Source organism: Saccopteryx bilineata, chromosome 6 (assembly GCF_036850765.1).
Source record: "Saccopteryx bilineata isolate mSacBil1 chromosome 6, mSacBil1_pri_phased_curated, whole genome shotgun sequence".
Taxonomy (NCBI): Eukaryota; Metazoa; Chordata; class Mammalia; order Chiroptera; family Emballonuridae; genus Saccopteryx; species Saccopteryx bilineata.
This window is the reverse complement of record NC_089495.1, coordinates 30,089,131-30,095,150: the sequence shown is the minus strand read 5'-3', so window position 1 is coordinate 30,095,150 and position 6,020 is coordinate 30,089,131. Positions and strand designations below refer to the sequence as shown.

Here is a 6,020-nt window from a genome sequence, read left to right as displayed (position 1 = left end):
TGTATCCCTGGGGAGCAAAGATTGATTATCTCATTTATTTGGACTTCAAAGCCCTTTCACTCCAATCATCTTGTCACTGAGTGTGAAGGCTGCAGGGAGACAGAGGGCAGGCACAACAGGACAGGGTGGACTGTAGGGACAGCGATATTTGGCCAGGTCTGGAGAAAGGTTGATCTGATATCTAAGGCCAGGATCTGCATTCAAAGAATGGTGTTTTTCAAACAGGTTTCTACTCAACACCTGCCCTGAGAAAAAGAGTTAGTTTTTCTTCTTGTGTGGTGGACAGACTGACAGGTCAAGCAAATAACATTACAGTAAGCATCCCTCCTATGAATATATGGGCCAGAAGAGAGTAACCAAATGTTTTCTTGAATATAAATAAATATATTTATACAGGTATTTATTTCAGCATTATATGTCATAGCAAAAAGCTATAAAGAAGCTGAAAAAAAATTTTAATAGGAGATGAGCTAAATAAATCATGGTCCATCCATACAATGAAAAATAGAGCCGCTGTGAAGAAGAATAGATTATAGCTACATACATTGACTTGAAAAGCGGTCTATGATTATTAGGTTAAAAAAAGCAAGTTGCAGAATATGACCTTATTTTATATTTCACAAATTACAAGGGGTAGTCTATAAGTAGATGTATGTTTATATATGTTTGCATATGTTAAAAAGTGAGGAAAACGTGTATATGGAAAAAATGCGGAAGGACGCACAAGGATCTGGTTCCCTTATTTACTTCAGAGGGCGAGGTTGGAATGGGTAAGAAAATTAATTTTTAGAAACTGTGTATTATTTGACTTGTAAGCATGAATTACTTTTATAACTTTACTAAAGAAAAATAACATTTATTGTAAAAATAGGAGGATAATAGTAGGCCTGAAGATGTTTACTGGCCACACTCACCATCCGTGCTTGCCCCATGTAACATGCTTCAACTATAATGACATTTGGAGAGCTGGCATCCATCACTTGAGAAAACATGGCACATTTGGCCTCTGCTGTAGCCTCATGGAGCAAAACAAGGACTTCAGCTGTCAGCTCAAAAGAAAAATACTGATTTGCATAAACATATGTGACATAAATGTATTCAATGACTTTGAAATATCTCACTCTAAACAGATAAAATTAATTATAACTAGTGCAAGTTTCTGGCAACTGTATTATAACTCCCCATTATTTATCCAGGGCATTGAAAGTTGGAACACATCACAGATTCTTAAGTCATATCCTGAATCAGGAGGAGGGAAGGGAGAGGGAAAGAGGGTTTGCTGCCTGTGCCAGGCACTGGGTTGGGCACTGTGCCTACCTCAATCCATTTGATCCTTATAATAATCCAGCCAGGTGGGAGAAAAGGACACACATACACGTCCAAGTATGCACTAAAAACTACAGAACAAAAAGAAGAAGATCAGCAGAGGGAGAGCCTAGGACTCAGGGAAGCAGTACCTTTATGGCCTTATGGTGGGCACGAGGCAGGCTCCTTATGAGTCCAATATAGTAGTGGTTCTGGAATTCCTTGGACAACTTGGCCAGGAGACTATCTAGCTTGGCACTGCCTGGCTCTACTTTATCCCCCGTGAGGATCTGAAGCTCTGGGGATGAAACCTAAGCTTGAAAGGAAACGGTAGTATTCAGGACTTTTCATTGCAAGCGACTGAAACCAAACATTAAATTATTGGGCAGAATTAACTAAAAATGCCCCATGACTAGATGGCTCAGGGAATCAGGAGTCAATTCATGTCAGCCAGGATTCATTTCGTCTCCATATTTTTCAGCTCTATGTTCCTGTGTTGGCTTCATTTTTCAGGCAAGCTCTTTTGACATCACAGAAAAGATGGTCCCAGAAATTCATGTTACTTGGTCCCTTGCAATGATCTATTCCAATGGAAATAAAGCGCCTGTTTCTCAATAGTTTCGGCAAAAATGCCAAGAATGGCCGTCATGGTGACGTGATTGACCAGGCGAGGTCAGCCCTTCCCAGATTACATGAGTTTGGAATGGAAAGACAGTACGAAAAGCAGAAGAAAGGGATGCTGGGGAAGCAGACCACAGACACACATCACGATGTCACGTTGAAACCTACCAGCAAATTGTAAACTGTGAGAAACTGAGGGGTGTTGGTTATTTGTACCTGTCATCCCTTGGCAACCATAAGGCCCTTGGAAATTGTTCTACACAATGATAAAAAATTCTGAAGACTCTCTGGACCTCCTTCTCCCATTGCCAAGGTTAACAGCGTGGGGAAATGCCCAAGGACTCCCTGAGAACTCTTGTCAGTAAACACCGGAACCATCCGTTTCAGGCTGGGGGAATACCAGTTGCCTAAAGATCTGTGATGACAGAAGGTTCCTTGAGGACAGGAGGGCTGAAAATGTCCTGGGGAGATCTCAACTGAGGGCCAGGTACTTGGGCTCCAGCTCAAGTCCTGCCTTTACAGAGTTATATGATTTGGAACAAGTGCCTTAAGTTCTCTGGTATCAAAGTCCTCATATATAAAAATAAAGGGACTAAGGCAACACACAACAGCTGAAGTTGTCTTTAGCTTTAAATTTTTGATTCTAGATCAGGCAAAGTTGGAAGTTTACAAGTTGAAAAAAATTTATGGGTGTCTCTGTGAATAAATGAGGTAATAGTAGACTGAAAAATCATACCACACCCGTTGGTCAAATCTGTGGCAACTGAACAACAAAATAAATGGTGATAGTCATGAAATATAACCCAGGAATAAAATAAGCATCCATGAATTTATACTGCTATACACACATGCAGGAGCCAGAAAAGAAAAATGTTCTTTAGGGTAAAATTTCAACTAGAAGTAACTATGAATTTCAAAATCATCAGTGGATACTCAATCTAGAGGGTAAAAGTTTGATGAAAAACAGGATATTTACAAAGTTTCAAGCTATCTCCCCACAGATTACTTATTATTAACAAAGGGGAAACAATAGTAACTTTATAGTGATGAAACCCAAGGCCACTACCTTAACCAAAGATTAAAGTTAACATCACCTACAGCGGAGCAAATCAATGCAATGCGTTTCTGATCTCGTACACTGTGAAGGTCACAGCACCCTTCAGTGTCCTTCTGCCCAAAATACATAAACCTGAATCTAATCACAAGAAAATATCATAATAACTGAATTGAGGGAAATTTTACTTAATGATTGACTTGTACTATATTTTTTTGGAAGAAAATCACTTTATTCTAATTGATTCCCGAACAGTAACATCACAAAAGCTGGTTTAAGGAGGCCACGCAAATATTTGCCCAGCCCCAAGCTCAATACCATCTCAACGAACTTCTATACAATAAGAACACCCTCTTCCATTGCAATTCTGAGGCAAGGAAACTATTAAAGATAGACGAGAGGTTTAACTGGTAGTTTTATATTTTCACTATCAGTTATATTTTTACACTAAATTAACTCTGGCAGTGAGAAATGATTTTCCATTTTTGCAGTATGAACTTCTTGATTAGGCTAATCCATTTGCAAATCTGCACTGTTTCAACACCTTGCTGCGACCCTCAGTAAGGTCACCCTGGTTCTGGGCAAACTCCACAAACTGTTTCATCTCCTAGTGGCACGGGCCAAGCTGCTGCTGCTGTTGGTATGCAGGCTGAGTTCCCTGAGGCTCCTGGTGAGTGATGTCAGGCCTGTGGGCTCAGCAGTACTTCCTCTGCTGGAGCCACCTAGGATGGCACGATCTAGCGTGTGGCAACAGCAGAGCCCACAGCCATACCAGCTGCAGTGGTTGTCATCTGGGCCATGAGACCTGGTTGCCAGGGTGCAGCAGCAAATGAGCCAATGGCAGATGGTGGAGCCAGTGCTGGCGTCTGAGCTGCTGATGCTGGCCTGGGTGCAGCTCTCCTCTGAGGTGCCCGGCTGTTCGGAGGGGCCATGCGGGAAGCACGGCTTTTGCTTCCACGGGGCATCACAACTGCATGGCTGCAGAGTCTATAAGTGCTGTCTTGTACTATTTTCTTTTCACTTATTTTTATTTATTGATTTGACAGAGAAGTAAAGAAGAGAGAGAAGAAGGGGGAGAGAAAGAGAGAGACAGTCCCTAGCTGGTTGGCTCAGTGGTTTAGCGTTGACCAGGCATATGGATGTCCCAGGTTCAATTTCTTGCCAGGGCACACAGGAGAAGCAACCATCTGCTTCTCCTCTCCCTTACCCTTTTCTCTCTCTCTTCTCCTCCCACAGCCAGGGCTCAATTGATTCGAGCACATGGGACCAGGGCGCTGAGGATAGCTCCATGGAGAAATATAAAAAATAGCTCAGTTGCGATCATGGCCCCAGATGGGCAGAGCATCAGCCCTAAATGGGGGAGTGCCGGGTGGATCCGGGTCCGGGCACATGTGGGAGTCTGTCTCTATCTCTCTTCCTCTCACTTGGAAAAAGATAGGGGGAGGCCCTGGCTGGTTGGCTCAGTGGTAGAGCGTCGGCCTGGCTTGCAGAAGTCCCGGGTTCGATTCCCGGCCAGGGCACACAGGAGAGGCGCCCATCTGCTTCTCCACCCCTCCCCTCTCCTTCCTCTCTGTCTCTCTCTTCCCCTCCCACAGCTGGGGCTCCATTGAGCAAAGATGGCCCGGGCGCTGGGGATGGCTCCTTGGCCTCTGCCCCAGGCGCTGGATTGGCTCTGGTTGCAACAGAGCGACGCCCCGGAGGGGCAGAGCATCACCCCCTGGTGGGCAGAGCGTCGCCCCCTGGTGGGCATGCCGGGTGGATCCCGGTTGGGTGCATGCGGGAGTCTGTCTGACTGTCTCTCCCCGTTTCTAGCTTCAGAAAAATACAAAAAAAAAAAAGGTATGGGGGGGAAAAGAGAGAGACAGACAGAGAAAAACATGGATTTGTTATTCCATTTATTCTTGCATTCATCGGTTGATTCTTGTATGTGCCCTGACTCTGATTGAACCCACAACAATGGTGTATTGGGAGGACGCACTAACCAAGTAAGCTACTCAGCTAGGGCGTAACCTGTAATATTTTATTATTTTTTTAAAGATTTTTTATTTATTGATTTTGCAGAGGGGCAAGGGAGTGAGAAGCATCAACTCATTTGCTCCTGCACCCCCAGGAACCAGGTCTGATGGCCCAGATGGTTTTACTCTAGCTGTTCATTGTTTGCTTGTCATATGTGCCCTGCCCAAGAAAGCCCAGGGTTTCGAACCTGCTACCTCAGCATTCCAGGTCAATGTTCTAGCCTCTGCGCCACCATAGGCCAGGCCTGACTTGTACTATTTTAAAAAGGCAACGTCTAAGTTGAACTTCTTTTTTTTTTAAATTTTTTACAGATACAGAGAGTGAGTCAGAGAGAGGGATAGACAGGGACAGATAGACAGGAACGGAGAGAGATGAGAAGCCTAAATCATTGGTTTTTCATTGCACATTGCGACACCTTAGTTGTTCATTGATTGCTTTCTCATATGTGCCTTGACCATGGGCCTTCAGCAAACCGAGTAACCCCTTGCTGGAGCCAGCAACCTTGGGTTCAAGCTAGTGGGCTTTTGCTCAAACCAGATGAGCCCGCGCTCAAGCTGGTGACCTCAGGGTCTCAAACCTGGGTCCGTCCTCTGCATCCCAGTCCGATGCTCTATCCACTGCACCACTGCCTGGTCAGGCTAAGTTGAACTTCTTTAAAGAAAAGAAAAGAAAAGAAAAGAAAAGAAAAGAAAAGAAAAGAAAAGAAAAGAAAAGAAAAGAAAAGAAAAGAAAAGAGAGAGGAAGGAAGGAAGGAAGGAAGGAAGGAAGGAAGGAAGGAAGGAAGGAAGTTAGGAAGGAAGGAAGGAAGTTAGGAAAGAATGAAGCTAGGAAGGAAGGAAGGAAGGAAGGAAGGAAGGAAGGAAGGAAGGAAGGAAGGAAGGAAGGAAGGAAGGAAGGAAGGAAGATAGATCAAGGTCATGAAACACAAAGAAATGCTAAAGAATTGTCCTAAGGAGATCATGACAATTAAATGCTATGTGTGATCCTGGATTGGATCTGAACCAGGAAAAAAATAGTTACAGAG

The 6,020-nt window shown here is 43.9% G+C and overlaps 1 pseudogene; it reads right to left on the bottom strand.

Moving 5' to 3' along the window:
• Window positions 1-3,485: 3,485 nt before the first annotated feature.
• Window positions 3,486-3,945, bottom strand: LOC136309174 (coiled-coil-helix-coiled-coil-helix domain-containing protein 2 pseudogene; annotated as a pseudogene).
• Window positions 3,946-6,020: the final 2,075 nt, after the last annotated feature.